We start from the raw sequence: 18788 nt of genomic DNA, 5'->3' as shown, positions 1-18788 counted from the left end.
GCATCATGTATATGTTTTTTTTGGATTTTTTAGAATGATTTAGAGATTACTAGTACTCAAGCAAGATCACATCATTTTCTTCCAATGTCTGTCAAGGTGTAAGACGTGATAGAGTAGCAAGCTAGTGGATAAGTAGAGATGGATAAGAAATGATTAAGAAGCAAGTGAAAGTGATCCTCAAAGACTAACTCCTCAAGAGTACACAAGCTAGGGAAAGATAGTGAAATAGCCATATGAAGCATGTTTTGGACAAGCAAAGAAAGGAGATAACATGTAGGATAAGTAGTAGAAGCCAATGATCATGATAGCATATAGGATAAGTGATGGAAGCCAATAGCATGAAAGTGTGTAGTCCAAAAGAGTAGACATGTCAAGAGGCTTGTGAGAATCATGTTTTTTCTTTATTGTGATCAAGACCAAGGGGTCAACTAGATAGAATAGCGATGTGATAGAACAATATGAGAAAATGAGAAGGATGGGGTGAGTGACAGATAAGATAGCCAATGCACTTGGATAGCTTAACAATGTCAAGATCAAAGAGGAAGAGAGAATACATGGATGATGGAAGAATTAGACATGATGCTTGTTTGCCAGGTTTTCATCATGGTACTTATCCAAGGTGCCACAAGAAGTAGTTTTCAGCATAGAATGAATTTTATTTCTCTTTACTTTTGCTACCAAGGTGCCACAAGGTGTGGTTTTCACCAAGGCACATTTGTTCTTTTTTCTATTTTTAAAATTTTTTTCTTTTTGCTTTTTGAATTTTTAGAAAGATCTCAAGTTGTTTGAATGTAGATAGTGGTCCTATAGGAAAGACAAGTCATGATAAGCCAAGATCATAGAAAGGTATGCTCAAAGATGTTGATAGGGTGATGAAAGAGAAATGGTAGTAGGAAGAGTATATGGATGATAAGGGTTCATGTATAGAAAGTAAGTGTAAGATTTAGAGGATTTCATGAGGGTGGCTGAAATATTGGACAAGATCAACATTAACGCATAGCTTGAAGGGTGTTGGAATGATGGAGGAATCATGGATGAAATAGCTTGAGGTTTAGATGTATGAGGTGGTAGAAGAGATTTGGAAAAAAGTGGAGTGGAAGGCTTTGGAATATTTTTAGGAATATTTTTGGAAGAAGATTGAATGGAAGCCTTTGGAAGCTTGAATGCCAACTTTGAAATATTTTCAATATTCAAGTCTTTCAAAAGAGACTTGGGAATCCATATAGCTTTAGATTTTCCTTTGGATACTTCAAAACACATTTCTTCAATAATGAGTTTAGGAACCCATATTTTCTTTGATTTAACTTTTTTAATAGTGGACCTTTGTGGTCTCTTGAATTTCTTCTTTGCATTCACATGTCGATTAGATGGGACATGGTGATCTTTATTTTTCAATAGATTCTTATGTTTATTCTTGCTTCCAAAAGACTTGGGATTTGTGGATGAATAAGGATGAAATGACTGGTTTAGATAGATAGATGGGTGGAAATTCATCAAGGATGAGTGTCTTTGTTGATTTGGAGGTATGATGGGAGAGCTAGGAGTGGAAAAAGTAGGAGATGAAGGAACATAAGGTCCCAATATAGATGGAATTTTTGAAGGCTTTAGCTTTGATGGATGAGGACCAAGGATAGACTTAGGAGATGCAAATGGATAGTGAAAAGGGATATCAACATCTCTAGAGTAAGCAACATGATCAAATCCATAAATAGACTCATGAGTAGCTTTGATATGAACAACATTTTTAATAGGATCACTTGAAGCTTGAGCATAATTTTGAAGTGGATATGGAGAAGTAGAACATAAGGGGATGCTTTGATCTTGACAAGTAGCTTTGGATAGCATAGGAAGAGAACTTTTCTCATAATTTTTAGTAAGCTCAAGGAAGATAGTGGAAGTGGTATCTTCATCATACTTGGGGGATGGAAAATACATAGGATATAGAGGGGTCAAATTTTGAAGGAGATGAAAGGGTGCTTGATATTGGTATTTCTTGACATTTATAGCTTTTTCTTTTTGACAGTCCTCTTGACATGGAGCCACTTCTAAGGACAAGGGAGAATGAAGAGTGAATAGATTAGTTCTTGGATCTTGAGGCTTAGTAGCATGGAAAAGGTTTGTAGCCAAGTGAAGGTTAGCTTGAGTTTCTTTTAGAGGTAGCCCATGAGGATAGGCATAGTGTATGTGAAAAGCATTAGGTTCTTTATTTGATAGAGGCATGTTGGAAATATTTGAAGTGTTGGGAGGTGCATGAATGTTGGAAGAAGTGGAGGTATCAAGGAAACTATCACTAGACATAGGTTCATTAATATTATCTTCCTCAAGAAAAGTATCCTCATCACTTGAGTCATTAGAGGTATGAATAATCCCATTATCAATAAGATCTTAGATTTTATGTTTCAGCTTAGTGCAATTTGAAGTACTAGGCTCATTATGTCGATGATAAGCATACTAGATATTCAAGAATGGGTTTCCATATGAGTTAAACTTAGGTAACATGATGAACTTGGTACCAAGAAGTGTCTGCAAAGTGTCATCATAAGAATCTTCCAAGGGAGTAAAAGTTCTATAAAAAGTATGTCTAGAGTCCTTTTGTTGTTTCTTAAGTGAATGGTATGCATCCATGTCTTCATCATTGTCTTGATCAAAGATAGGTCCATCATGATAGCTTGGAATAGGCTCAAAGGAGGTATCACTGTCTTTCTCTCTAAGCAGGTCTTTAGATCTCGAAGATGAAGACATTTGATATCTTGGGGTAGAATATGTAGACCTTTAAGAAGATGAGACATGTGTATGTAAAGGTCTTAAGGAAGATTCATTTAAGAATGAAATATTCTCCTCTAATCTTTTCTCAAGTTTAGACTTCATTTCTATCATACACTTAGAGAAATGAAGGTAACAAAGACCATTTGTCTCTTCTAGTTCTTTGTATTGAGCGTATAGATCTTGAAACTCTTTAGTGGCATGGAGGATACCATTATCATCTAGCTTTGGTTGAGGTTTGGTAGCAAAAGGTTTGAATGCCTTAGTGATAGATAGATAATCAAGCATGAAGGGGACTAGAGGAAGCTAAGAAGGTGACACAACTTGATGTCCAAACTAGAGAGGTAGAGTGTTCAATTGCCAAAATAGTAAAGATAGAGTAAAGTGACTTGTCAAGAAAGTGTCCAAGAAACTCATAACACTAGTGACTCAAGTCAAGATCTAGGCAAGAAGCCAAGTAGCCAAGTAGATAGAGCAAGTGGGGTGACAAGTGAACAACTTTCCCAACATAAGAGTGTAGTCAAGAAATCAAGGTAACCATTTCAGTAAAAAGATAACTAGAAAGTGAACATAGACCATGAAGATAGAAAGACCAAGAGCACTGAAACCAAAGAGTCATTTTAAGCATGTTCAAAAACTAGAGACATAGAAAAGAAAAATCAAATGATGAGACTCCCCTTAGCAAGAAACACAAGAAAAATGTTAAGACTTGATGCTTTGACTTGGTTGACAAAGTTTGACAATAGTTGATATCATAGCAAGTTTGATGTTCAAAAGAAATTTCTTTCCAAGCAAGATAGTCACATATGGAGTAGTCTTCAAACAATCAAGCAAGAGACAAAGAAACCTTGCATGATACAAGCATATGTGAGGTCTTAAAAGAAATCACTATAACTATCATCATGTGTATGTTCAAAAGATTTTCATAGGTGTAGCATATTCGAGAACACATCAAACAATATCTACCTAAAAGGCATAGTTCATTACTCAACAACTTGGCCCACGCTTGATGCTCCTTCACCTCACACCAAGTGGTTTCCCACAAGAGATATTGGCTTTGTCATGGAAGTGTCATAAGAACAACCAAGGAAACACATATGGTGAGTGTAAATCTTGGGGTGATCCGAGTAGTCCACAAGGATCGATCCTTGCACCAAGAAGTTGAGTAGAAAAATGGGGTAGATACTAACCTAGGGTGTTTAGAAAAGGCTTTTGTTTATAATGTACCTCTTGCACCCAATTGAGGGACACCCCACCTTGCAGTGGGTAACAAACCTTGCAGCCATAAGAGCACCTTAAGCATTCTTGCTTAATGATCTCCTTATGGTCAAAATCCCATAAGCAATCACACTAAGTGAAGACAAACACTACGTCTACCAAGGTTTTGTGTCCTTGATAGCCTTGAGTTTATAGTGGGTTGAAAGAGCTAGGTAATTTGCTTGTCCCTACTTGGGTCATTCCTCTTAGGTTGTCTGAGAGTAGGCCCTCTAAAGGATCCTAACTACCACAAAATGGATCCACTTTCAAGGGTCAAGATTTCTAATTCACCTCAAGGTTGAAGAGAATACTCTCATACCTCAATTTCTTCCCTAAACATGCCAAGAAGATTCAAATATTCACTTTCTTTCAAAATTTAGAAGTGAGTCAAGATTTATGATTCATTGCAAGGGTGAAGAGCATACTCTCCTATCACCAAAGAACCTCAATCACAAGTTTAATGTGCCTAAGAAATGAAAGCAACTAGTATAATGTTGCATGTGAAATAAAATAAATACAAGAAATTTTGGTTTTTATGTGTTGGGTAACCCTGCAAACAATTGTTAGTAGCCCTTATGAATTTGAAGCTTTGACATGCGTTCTTTTTAGCAATGAAAATGAGAAACTCCCTACAAAGAAACCAAGGTTAGGGCATAAAAACCAAGTAAGACATGTAAAAAAAAGTGGTTAGTTGCCTCAAAGATTTAAGTTATCTTCCAACCAAGTGTATGCAAAGAAAGTGCAAGTTAATCACAAATGCTCTCATTTTGACTCTTTGCTTTTGACCTAGCCAACAAGATTAAACCTTTTTTACTATGATTTCGGATCCAAAAATAGAAATAAAAAAAAGATACCCCTTTTAAAAACAAAATATCTTTCCAAAAATGAAAGAAATTCAAAAAAAAAAATTCATTTGTGCCCTAGGGACCCATTTTGTCAAAATAGACCAGATTTATCAAATCAAGTTTTTTATCCTTAATATGACCTAAAAATTCAAAACACAAAGAAAGTACCCCCTGTAGAATTCAAAAAAAAAATTGAAAATGGAATTTTTTCAAAAAATTCACTGATTTGCAACTAGAAATGACTTTTTATGAAAAAAAAAAAAAAAATTCATAACTAACGCAAATCAAGTCAAAATGATCTGAAAATTAGATTGAGACATCTTGGACAAATAGTCAACGTGCCAAAAATATTTTAGAACCAAACTCCAATTTTTTTAGGAGATATGATCAAATCTTCAAAAACCTAGGGTTTTGGCCTTCAAACCAATTTGCAAATGGGTTAGCCTTAAAACCAAAGTGGGAACTCTACAAAACCACTTGATTAGATCCAATATGCTGCTATAAAAAAATAGCAATGAGAAATGAAAGAAAATAGATCTACAAACTTGATTCAAGCCCCACAGTGGGTGCCAAAAATGTGTGCATAAAAGTGCCACACTTCTATAAACCATTATTCTTAAGAGAACCCATGGAAGAGGGAGTCTCCAGAGTTGGCTTATAGCTCTCTATCTATGACATGCAAAGGCAATGAGATGGTGGCTCTCAAATGAACTAAACTATGCGACCCTTGCAAGGTGCACCATAGAACGAGAGATTCAAAGAATAGAAGCAAGAGTGCCAATATCCAAAAATCTAGAATAAAATGCAATGCAAATGCAAGCTATTCTAAATGAAATGCAACCTAAAAAAGAGAACTAAGCTAAAGCATAAATGAAATTAAGCTAAAAAGTATATCATAATTTAAGTAGAATGAGAGCTAAACTAAAATGCAATAATGCTCCAAGTCTCCAAAATCACCAAGAAAACCTGCAACATAACAATAGCATGAGAGACTAAGATTTTTTGAATGAGGAGAGAGCCCTTCCTTTTTAAGAAAAATGGATGGTAGAGATTAAGAGGCAAAAGAGGAATAATCAAGGAAGGAGAATACATCTTGAGTGATCCATGTGCACGAGCATCTCAACCAATCACAATTAATGGTTGACTTTTGAGAGAGTTTGAAATGTGTGGAGTAGAATTAAAGTTATTTTTAAAATAGAAGATTCCTCCCACCTAGAAAATTGTGCATTCATGTGTAGACAAAAATGCCTTTTCTTTTATTTCTAAAGTAGGAATAATACTTTATGTGTGCACACTTAGGATAAGTGGGAAGTGGGAAATTTTATTTAATTAAAAGGGGAACATGTTCTTTTAATTAAATATGAACATAAGAAAAAGCGATCAAACTATATATTAAAATCAAATAAATTGATTTTTAGAGATTTGATCAAAGACAACCAATGGATTAATTAAGCAAATATGATAGAAAGGGAGCTCATAGTCCAAATGACCATTTTTGGAAGATTACACTTCAAAAACATCATATATGATCCTTAAAAAATTCCAAAAAAATTTAAACACATCAAAATCATTGCAATAAAATACTTTTTGTCAAAAAGCAACAAAATGTGATGATCAAACATCAAACCAAATCATACAATGGGCTTCAAAAATAAATAATGGACTCATGCAACATATCGCTCAATCAAATCAAACATCAAACCAATCCAATTAACGGTCAGTAAGGTTGTTGACAAATTCCTTTATGTCGGTTCATTATTGATTTATCTTTCATGATTATGTTCCTATGCTCCTCAACAATACCACTGAGTGGTGAGAGAGGCTATGATGGTTCATCATCTCATTTTTCTTTGTTTTCTATTTATGGAGTGTTTTAATAAAATTTTGGGCAAGGATGACGTAGGGTGAATGTGATAAGAACTATCATGCATCTGGCAGCCACACACACCCATGCTTCAAGACAACCTAGAAGGATATTGAAACATTCGTTGTTTGTTTTATGCTTGTTAATTAGAGATAGTAGTGGTATCTAGATGGTCAATATTTGGGTGCTATATCTCTTTCTTTTCAATAAAGCGTGACGATGAAAACTCATGAAAAATATCTAGCAATGACTCAATACATCATCTCACTTGATAGAACAAGATTAATTCTCCTAAATTATTTTTCTAGCTCATCCATATTTCTCAATAACATTTCTTCTATCAATCAAATCAGCCAATCCATCAGTTTGTCAATAAGATCCAAATCTTTCTATCAATCAATCAATCAATCAATGATCATATGTCTTATATAGGATGTATCTTTCCTGAAACCAGACATTGTCACTTGTCTTATACAAGGTGTATCTTCCCTGAAACTAGACACTATCGCTAGTCTTATACAGTATGAGTCCTTCATGAAACTAGACATGATTCTTATTAAGGAATCTCTATCAATCAAACAATAATTATCATCTAACTAAGTCTTCATTTCTTACTAACTATTCCTTTCTTTCATCATTTCATCTAACATTTTTCATCTTCTATCAAGAGATCATTCATACCTTTCTTGCACAAACAATCTCTTGAGGGGGCATATAGTCCACATGTTATCACTAGGGTAAGCCGAGGAAAAACTTAATTTGAAATTCTTTGATACAATGCTCATAACCACATTATATCAAAGAGGGGCAAATGTAGACACCAAAAAATGGAAAAACTTGTGAGTTTACATTTAACACACTAATTATGCTTCTATTAATTAAGGGTTCTTAAATAATTAATTAATCATCTTTATTCCTCTATAATCAAATCTTTGCATCATTTAATATTTCCTAATATCAATTAAATAATTAAACTTATTTAATTGATAAACCTTTAATTAATTGATTATTATCAATTAATTAAATTCAATTTCTCATGATTTAAATAATAATAATTGATTATTTAAATCAACTAATTTATTCCTCTTTATTAAATTAAATTCTAAATTAAATTTAATGTTATCTTCATTTCACATCAATTTCAATTTCAATCAATTTCCATTTAATTTCAACTAATATCATATTTCTAATTTAATTAAATTTTTAATTTAATTAAATGAAAAAAATCAATTTTATGAGGAATTATAAAATTTAAAAATTAGAAAATTTTCATAAACTAAAAAGTTAATTTTTCTAAAAACCCAAAATCTTAATACATTTTAAAATTTCCATTTCAATTTTTAGAAACTTGATCTCTCCAAAACTTGAGAATATCTCAGATTTTATCCTTTGTCTTTTTTAGTTTAAAATTGGAAACTTTCCAATTATCTCTCTAGTCTCTTTCATCCTCATCCGTTGATGATGATTTTCCCAAATTGATCTCAACCATTTATCGATTTCTAGAAAATCTATTTAAACATTCTTATCTCTTAATTTAATAAATCACTGACTTTCACATCGAACCTCTATTTTTTTTCTATCATCTTGCTATCATTTGAAATCATATATTTTTATCATATTTCTCAGAGCTTGGAGTCTAAGTGCTGCCAAAATCATAGCTGAGTGCACACTTCATACGATCAAAGAGAAGCAATAGAAGCTTGGAGTATTTGATTGGTTTGCATGTTTTATTATGTGTTTCCAATTACTTAGTACTTATTTTTTTGTTCATAGGCTCATGTTTGGTAGCTTATTTGATTTCATTACTAGATCATTCAATGCTACCAATCTTCATTTCTTGAGTGTGCAAATTTAAGCCTATACACATTTCTATGTTGAAAATGCTCTCATTGCTAGCCTTTGCCAGGAATTGTTCGAGGAAGAGTCATTGGGTGGTGTCGATAAAATACCGATGAATATCATAAGGGATCTCATGATTCCTTTGGCGACTAAATATAACATGTTATATATATATAAGTGGAGGAACTAGTCTCAACATACCCTATCATCTTGATTGAAGGCTTGATGGGTTTCTGGGAGGATAAGGAGGTCTACTAGAGGAACCTTCGATTCCTCTTCTTCTTCTTTGTCATTTTGGACCCCATTTATGGAGGATGCGTTGGAAAGATACTTTGAGGAGGAAGGGATTTTGCATGAAGGATCTCTACATGCTACCATTAAGGATTTGTATGCAATTTTTAGGGAAGAATAGAGGGTGCAACTATTTCAATTTTGAAAAATCTTTGTCTTATCACTAGTTTTTGTTTTAAAAAAGGAAGTCATGGAGACATTTTTTTTTATTTTGGTTAATACCATATAACATTATGAACATTTAAGGATGTATATAAGCAGTTTTATGACTCGTAGAACTATGTCAACAATAATTTGATTAGATTTTAAGTAATAGTTAAGCTTTGAAGTATCAACTCTCTAAAACTTTATGAGTGATTTTAATTATCTAGTTTAATGTGAATGTTTGATAGAAAACCCAAAATGGGTTCTCTTGTTTTCTAATAACTAATTGGGCCCTTTTCACTCAAGCAAATAAGATCATGGATTTTTCTTAGATCTTTTGAAAGCATTTTTTTTCTAGATGAATAGGGTATTATCAATTTTGAGGAAAAATTTTCCCAACTTCTCAATATATTTCTCCCTAATCTAATTTTGTAGTTTTAGAGATTGTATTTCTTTATCTCCTTATGAATGAAAACATCATAGACGTTGGTATACTTCTCTACACTACTCTAGATGTTTATTGCAAGAAGAGAAAACTCATTGAGAAAACCTTTTTACATGTTGTAAATTTCATCCTTTTTTATTAAGAAAATGACCATATCTTTTGGTCAATTGGAAGACAAAGGAGCAACTTGGAAATGCTTCCCGTTGATTTGATTGCTTTAAAAAAGATATGGTCCAAGTTTATATTTTTGCTAAGTAGCCAAAAGCTATAGTATCCATACTTAATTCTAAATGATTAATTGAAACAATAATCATGGTTTAAGTACAAAAGCTTAACAAGTTGTCTGATTAATTATGTATTAGATCTATTACAAGGTAAATGTGTTAAATAGATCCCAATTAAGAACCCTAACTATGGATTTTTCTGAGATGAGAAAATATTTATGGATGGTGTTTTAAATGAAAGTTTCTCTCAGTTTGGAATAATTATAGGTCTAAATATCCTTCGAGTGTGGAGAAAGGGTATTGTGGTTTTCTTGGTAGGTCCGTCAACAATAATGACCCTAATATCCACTGCAAGTTAGTGCTGGCCTTTCATGGCTTCAAGAAGACTATTTTAATTCCTAACAGGGGATAATATCTTTGGTTAATTTGAAAATTCTGTAATATCTTCTTTAAGAGATCTATGTAATATTGCTTCATAATGTACCTTAAACTAATTGGAAAAAAAATTGTATATCTTGATAAATTGTAAAATGGGGTATTCCCTCTTCAAGACTCTTTACTAGGCATTTGTATTTGAATAGGACTTTGGTCTCGAGCTACATTGAGGGTTTTCTTAACCCCGTTCTTTTTCCCCTAGTGCCTGCACTTGAACTAAGTTTTTTGTAAATATTTCTAAATTAATAAAAAATGGGCATTTTCCTCCCATTGATAAAAAAAACTAACATGAAACCAAAAATTAACAAAAAAATGCAAGAATAATTCATTCTAGCATAATAAAAGACATGCTCCATAACATATATGCCAAAGAACAACAACAAACTAACAAAAAAATAATATTAAAATAAAAATTGCAAAACAAACCCATGCCTCTTCCTACCACCATCATTGCTAGAAAGATGGTATTCTCAAAACCCTTGCCTTGAAAGCCTTTTTGAATTTTTTATGCTGCCACTTACACATGAGCTTGCTCATTTTTGCCAAGTTTTCTTGTGGCATGGTTATTCCAAAAAAATTGATATCTAGAGCCTTCCATTGTGTTGGGTCCTTTTTTTTCTCCACCTCTAACCCCCCTTTCTTGCTTACAATATCACTCTCTTTAATTTCCCTTCTCTATATTGAAGGCATCTCCCACAAGATCTCCAAGATTATGGTAAAACAAGGGGTTTAGGTGTCCTTCAAGCCCCTCTCCACCCTCACTAGATGCCTTCCCCCCCTTAAAGTCTCAAAAGAAATTCCTTTATATCTATTTATAGTTGTCTTTAGTGCGTCTCCTTACATTTGTTTCTTTATATTCTTCTTCTTCTGAACTTATTTGTTGTCATTATATATAATTTTTGTAATTTATAATTTTTATGATTTATTTGATTTCAATTTCAATTTTTTAAATTTATTTTTTGTTAGTTTGTTGTTACTTGTTCTTTGGCATATATGTTATGGAACACATCTTTTATTAGCAATTATTCTTGCATTTGTTTTTCAATTTTTGGTTTCGTATTAATTATTTCTTTTGTTTGTTTTTATTTTATTTTATTTGGATTCTTATATTTGTATGTTAGTTGTTATTCTTTTTTAAGTTTTTCATTTCAATTTTTTGGCTAGTTTGAATCATCTTTGAGTCTGTCTCTCATTTCATTAGATGTTGTTGTTCATGGTTCGCATGTTGTCTTCTTTCTCTTAACCTTTTTATAGGATACTTGGTCTACAATCTCCCTCCTTTCACCTCCTCTTCTTTTGCATGCATTATGATGATGGATCACATAGCGTAATCTGAAGCATTGATCTTAAAAAATTGCTCACACAACCAAATCTAGAAAATAAATCGATATACTGATAGATTGTGGAAATCTAATAGTTCTACTTTTTGTACAATACTATAAGATGCACGTTTAAACATTTATGCTCACACTAAAAAAATAATAATTAATAAAAAATATTTCAATTAGACATTAAATGTGTAGCGTATTGAAATCTATACTCACTTTACACATTGTAAATGTGTGGCATATTCAAATCTATACTTTCTTGTTCTACTTAAAATAAGAAATAAAATATAGAAAATAAAATTTGGATAATCAAGTTCAAAATCTTGTCACTTAAAAAGAAAAGCAATCAAATCCATTTAAATAAAGGTAGTTTGAAATAGTTCACTGTCATATCTAATAAAAAAAACTCTTAATGAGTCGATAGGCTATTATATTAAAGAGTTCAAAAGAAGTCATGAAGGAAAGAAAATATAGGTCGGCATTTACCTCACATGCATATTTTCGGTCATCACTTGTAAACAAAATTGGGCATGATTGTGGTAAACTCAATGTATTGAAAGATGAGCTGTTGGCCATGGCGGTGGACAATTACTTTTACAAAATGGAGAGTGTAAGAAAAGAATAGAACTAGCACTTTCACCTTTAATGGGTGAAAGGGTTAAGCCAATAGTCTTATATACTTTTGATTATGTTCTTTAGTACCATATTTTGTCTTGTCCTCTCTTTCTATATCCATTTGCATCTCTATCTCTATTTATCCATATTTCTTCTTTCACATACCATTATTTCTCTATCCTACTACTACTTTCTCTATTGTGATTGTGCAATAAAATAGGACACATCATAGAGAATAATAGGCGAGTGTATGATGATATAGAATAAAATTATTTTATCTTGAGAAAAAATAGTGCATGTCTCCAATTTTATTTCAAAAATGACTTTGATGGCTTCAACAAGATTTACCAATAAATAGTAATTTATAAGAAGAATACTAAGGATTGTAGGATGAATAGATGATCATATAGGAGGAGTTTCTTTTAGGTCATTTGTGAAGTTCCAATGACCAATTTATGAGAATTTTGTCTAGCCTTAGTCACAAATTGGTTTAGTTCTCAACACCAACAGAAATCACAACTCTTACTAATGTATGACAACTAAAACTTTTAAGAGATCCTTATTCAGATATTTATTCATTGGAATAGTAATATGTTAGAATTGTAGAGAGGCCTACAATATCGCATGAACAATCTCAAAATCCATTGAAAATTTTATTGTTTATAAAATTATTATCTAATGGGACAAAAATAATATTTCAAATTCATTCTAGTTTGCAATGTGCCCAAGTCCACATAATTGATGTGAATGTTCTCTAATTATGTTATTATAAATGTTCTTAGTTATGTTATTCTTCTACTAATATATTAACTTATTTTTATATTAATATGCCCTCTCTCAACTTTTAGAGATCAAAACATTAACATTATGAATAGAACACCTATCACAGTCACACTACTAAGATAAATCAGTCCCATCCTATAATGTATAGTAAACTATCAAATAGTTTTTACACAAATTAAATAAAATATATATTTCTATATTTGGAGATATTTTCATTCATGCTAAGACCTTATACCTTCACTAATATAACAGTGGAAAGAATAAGCCTATCGGCTTTAAAAACTCCCAACACAAGACAAGAGTGTAGTGGCTTGGTTTTCTCTCACGAGACGTAGAAAATCCAATCCCGATGAACTATGTCTTTCTCTTCTCTAGTTGAGGCATAAAATAATATTAAATGGAATAATACTCTTTCACAAATTGAATAATAGTCTTTAACACTCACCCAAAGATTTTTATAAATTTTTTAAAGAAATGGCGAATAATGTAATCGTTTTACTTTTGTAAATCTATTTGTCTTCTAAGAAATAAATATATTAATATATTTTAAAATTATCAAATAAATATCACATATTATATCTAATTTATAATGTATTTATATATTACAATTTCTATTATATGTAAAACTATACAATTTCTTTAAAATTAATAATTTATAAATATAACATATTTAACTATATTATATCTATTGTGTAAAACAAGTACATATTTAATACAATACAAGATTTTTAAAATGACATTTCTTAAATAATAATATATTATTATAAAATTGAATATTCAATTTTTTTAAATATTAGATAAACAATTTTATATATTTAGTTACAAGAAAATATAATATAGTTCTAGATTAATTTTTATATTTTTTGTAAAATTATGTCATATAATACTATATTATTGAAGAATGATAATAATATATCATAAGAGAGGGTGAAAATTGGTGAGCCAAAAAGTTAAACTATATCTTTAATGCATTGAGTTACATATCATAATTAAATAATATTAAATTAAATTTTTCCATAAATCTAATACTAAACCTCATTAAATTCCAATCCTAAACTCTAATATTAGCACTAATCCTATCACTAAGTGCTTGATAAGTTTAATCCTAATAAAGAAATATATCAACCATACAAGAACAAATTTATTCACACTCGTTTTTCATCAATTCAAATGTATAATGAAAATCCAAGCCTAAAAAAAATATTAGTTATCAATTTATATTTATTATATATTTATTATGACATTAAAATAATTATTACAATATATGGCGATTAGATGGGAATGGCGACCATCGCGATGGAGTACAAGCTATGGTTATGATGGTTTCACAGTGCCTTGGCTTCGCAAAGAAGGGAGAAGGTCAAGGCAATTGTCTCTACAGTCCCAGGCACAAGAACTAAAGGGTTTCGATGGTGAAGGGACCGGAAAAAAGGGCAACGGGTTTACAAGGCAACCTTTCAATATCCCTAGGGCAACTTGTGTTAATGATAATGCGCATTCACGATGGAATGGAAATCACAGGGGGAAGGATTATCCTAGTTTTCAGAGGCCTAGGTGGAAAGGGAATGAGGCCTTTTAGCGAACGAAAGGCAATTTATCGATCTCGTAGCCCTTTGAATTCAAGAAGATTGAGTGTAAGTTTTGGCGACCAAAACAAGCTCTCTAGGAGAATAAGGCAGTAACGGGTCTGTTTTTTGAAGCTCCTAACCAAAATATAATAAGGGTTTCCACTCTCTCGATCTAAAATCCTTCTTGGAGTGAATCTATGAAGCGTTTGCAATGTAGGGCTCTGTTCTTCAAATGGTTAGGACCCTAGCCTTCTGTGAGGAAGATTTAGGAGTGGTTGAATGTTAACTGGGGAGAGAATATTGAACTTAAACCCTTAGCTAATGATTTTTTTTTGGCTATTTGCCCGACACCAGAGGAAAAAAGGATTATTTTAAATAGTGGTCCACATATGTTGGATGGGAAAGGTGTTTATGTATGTGATTGGAGGCCGAATTTCAATCCGAAAACTAAAAAAGTGAAAGAGGTACCAATCTGGGTAAATTTAAAAAAATTTCCTTCGAAGTATAAGGATGAGGAAACTCTGAAGTTGATAGGAGATAGGTTAGGAGCTTATATTAAAACTAAAGAATCTTTAGATAAGAACAGTTTGTATCAATATTCCCGAGTCTTGGTGAGAATGTAGGATTGTTATTCAGCTCCGAACTGTATTGCCATTAGAACTCTGGAAGGGGAATTTTCAGTTAGTGTGGATGCTGATTATGCTAATCATGTGTCGCTCCAAGAGGAAATTGGAAAAGGCAAAGGACAGGTGGAGAACTATTGTCTAGATTTGGTGAAACTTATTGAGAAACAAAGAGAAATCATTCCCCCATGGTCCATTTCTATTAAGGAGGAAATGATATGCAGAGAGATATTTGTGGTTGACCAGACTGTTGAAGGAGTGTTTGAGCCAAAGGATGGTAGTTGTAGATTGCATGGGGATGCATGTGGTGGGAATATTTCCTAGTCAACACAAGTGCTGATCGAAACTCCCTTTTCTCAGATGTGCAATAAACAAGGGATTGGGCATGTATCTTCTTTTTTGGATCAGAATATGTTGGCCCCAGACACTTGTGATAAGTATTTGGGAGTAAGGAAATTTCTAGAGGTGGTTGAGAGAGAACTAAAACCACAAGGGAAGGAGTGTATCAATCAGATGGTGGGGGAGACTATATCCATGGGGGACAAGGAATGGAGGGAGGAGGAGAATTTTAAGGATATTCAAATTTCTCCGATCAGAACTCTGGACTCTTTTATGGAAAGTGAGAAAGCTCAAAGTAGAGATACATTGGCTTCTAAATCAAAGCTATCTGGGGATGAGGATGTTCAAGTTGATGAGTGTGGGATTATGGATTCATTGGTTATAGAAGAGGATTGTTCAATTAGTATGACACCTTCAGTTATTAATAAACCAAAGGTCTCCGAGAAGAGTAAAAAGGGGTCCTAAATCGGTGAGAGTTAAACTTGCCATGGCTGGTAGTGTAGCAGACCAAGCTAAATTGCTAAGATCGGGAAGAGGATATACCTCTTCCCGAAGGCAATGAAGCTCCTATCATGGAATGTCAGGGGCTGCAATGCCCCTGACAAACTGTGCTTTATGAGGCGAGTGGTTGATCAAGCAAATGTAGATGTGGTTTTTTTTACAAGAAACAAAGTTAAGTGGAGATAGTAAAGTTTTATGATCCGAGAAACTTTATTCTTGGCAATGTCTAATGGTGGATGCTAATGGTGCATTTGGAGGCTTAGGGGTTTTTTGGAAAGAGACTTTAGTAAGTGTTTCTTTGATTGAATCTTGCTCGTGTTGGCAATTAGTGCAGATTTCTTCATTTTAGCTGCATTTGAGTTTTTTGGCCTTTAATATATATGGGTCATGTCAACAGACATTGAAACAATAGTTGTGGTCTCTTTTATCGAAGAAAATGATTGAGTGGAAAGATAGGTTGGTGGTCCTTGGTGGAGATTTCAATGCAATTTTATCTCCAAGTGGAGAAACTTGGAGGGTCGATCAAATTGCACAGAAGCCATCAGGAGTTTGCTGATTTTGTGTTAAGGAATAATTTACAGGATTTACCATTCTTGAATGGAGATTTTACATGGACAAATCGGAGGAAAGGTTTTACTAATATTGTAGAGAAGATTGATCATTTTTTGCTGGGAGGAGATTGGAGTAGCACGGATTGGTTGTGTCAAGCGAATATATTGCCCTTTATAGGTTCTGATCTCTTTCCTATTTGTCTAAATATTAGAAATGAGACAACTCAAGAGCGTGCTCCTTTTAGATTTGAAAAGATGTGGATGCGGTATGAAGGTTTTTTGAGTTGGTTAAAGGATGGTGGATGATGGCTCCTAAATGAAAGGGTTCCTTTGCTTTTAAGTTTTTCGAGAAATTGCAACATGTGAAGGAATAGCTAAAAGTGTGGAACGGGGCAGTTTTTAAGAATATTTTTGATGAGAAGTTTACAACTAATGGATGTGAATAAGGCAGTGATGACAATAGGCCTGGATGAGGCTTTATTTTTAAAAGAATTGCAACTGAAGAGAGATTATAAGGAAGTCTTATACAAGGAGGAAATTTTTTGGTGTCAGAAGTCTTGAGAAGTATGGCTCAAAGAGGGTGATCATAATACTAAATACTTTCACAATTCAGTCAAGGAAAGAAGAACGGCTAATAAGATTTTCTCTATTAAAAATGAGGATGGGATGACTCTTATGAATCAGGCTCAAATTAATGAGGAAGCAATCAGGTTTTTTAAGAATTTTATTGGCACCCCACATCATGTCATGGATTGTTTAGGACTGCTAGTTGGTGTTCCAAGCTTGATTTCAGATGATCAGAATAACATGTTATTTGGCTTGGTTTCTCTAGAGGAAGTAAAATCTGCTCTTTTTGGTCTAGGGAAGAATAAGTCGCCTAGCTCGGATGGGTGTCCAACCTGTTTTTTAAAGGAAGCACAGGATTTTGTTGGGTAAGAGCTCTGGGAGGTGGTGGAGGAATCAAGAAGGAAGCAATTTGTGTTTAAAAACTTAAATAACACCTTCCTTGCACTCACACCTCAAAAGGGGGAGAAGGTAACCTTTAGTGATTTTAGGTCAATTGCCTTGTGTAATACTATTTATAAGGTGATTTCAAAGGTCATTCCAAATAGGCTTAAGCTAGTTTTACCCTCCATTATTTCCTTAGAACAAAGTGGTTTTTCTCTTGGGAAGTCAATCTTTGAAGGGGTTATCATTGCCCACAAAGCTATAAATTCTTTGAGAATGAACAAGGAAGCTAGAATGATGTTAAAATCGGATATCCATAAAGCTTATGACAATGTGAATAGGCCTTTTTTGATGAAAGTCTTGGATCAGTTTGGCTTTTGCAATAGTTGGTACAAGTGGATTTTCTCTTATATTGATTCTTGTCATATTTTTGTTTTAGTGAATGGTAGTCCTCAAGGCTTTTTTGATATGGAAAGGGGTTTACATCAAGGTGATTCCTTATCTCCCTTTCTTTCTATTATTCTTGCAGAGGTACTGGGGAGAGCAATTTCCAATGCTAGAAGGAATGGAAGGTGGAAAGGTCTATAGGTTGCTAGGGGGGTAGATCCGATTACACACCTTCAGTTTGTTGATGACAATTTCTGATGGGTGAAGCTAGTATTAGGGAGGCTCAACGTATAAAAAATGTGATTAAGGATTATGGTAAAGTGACTGGGCAGTGCATTAATGGGAGAAAATCTGAAATTTTCCTTTTTAATACTGCAAGTAAGATTCAAGCAAAGATATGTCGAATATTGGGGGTTAGACAAGGTTTGTTACCTAATAAATATTTAGGAATACCTTTGTTCCAAGGCAGGAATAGTGCTAATTTGTGTAAGGAACTGATTGACAGTTGTATTAAGCATTTGGATGGTTGGAAAGGGAGGTGTTTGTCCTTTGCAGGAAGAATTTTGCTCCTTCAAACCCTGATTTCAACTATTCCAACTTTCTCTATGAGCTGTTTGAAGATACCAATGAAGGTTCTCAGGTATATTGAACAGAGGATGATGAAATTTTGGTGGAATGGGACTCAAGATGTAGAAAAAATCTCACTGATACCATTGGAATCTTTGTGTAAGTCAAAGAAACAAGGGGGAGTGGGTCATAGAAGATGGCAAGATGTCAATAAGGCTTTGGGAGCCAAGTTGATATGAGAGATGTATGAGCATCTGGATCAATTATGGGTTAAAATTCTACAGACCAAATATTTAGATTCTAGGGATCCATTACGCATTTTGACTATCAAGAATCCCCCTAAAGGCTCAGCTATTTGAAATTTTATGTTGGAGTGTAGGTCTACTATTACGAAACATATATCTTGGCAAATTGGAAATGGGGAAAAAGCCTCATTTTGGCATGACTCTTGGAATGGATTAGGCAAATTGG

The sequence above is a fragment of the Cupressus sempervirens genome, chromosome 6 (genome assembly GCF_028749045.1).
Source record: "Cupressus sempervirens isolate cs-2001-9-10 chromosome 6, ASM2874904v1, whole genome shotgun sequence".
Lineage (NCBI taxonomy): Eukaryota > Viridiplantae > Streptophyta > Pinopsida > Cupressales > Cupressaceae > Cupressus > Cupressus sempervirens.
The sequence above is the reverse complement of the archived record's forward strand: the minus strand, read 5'-3'. Positions refer to the sequence as shown.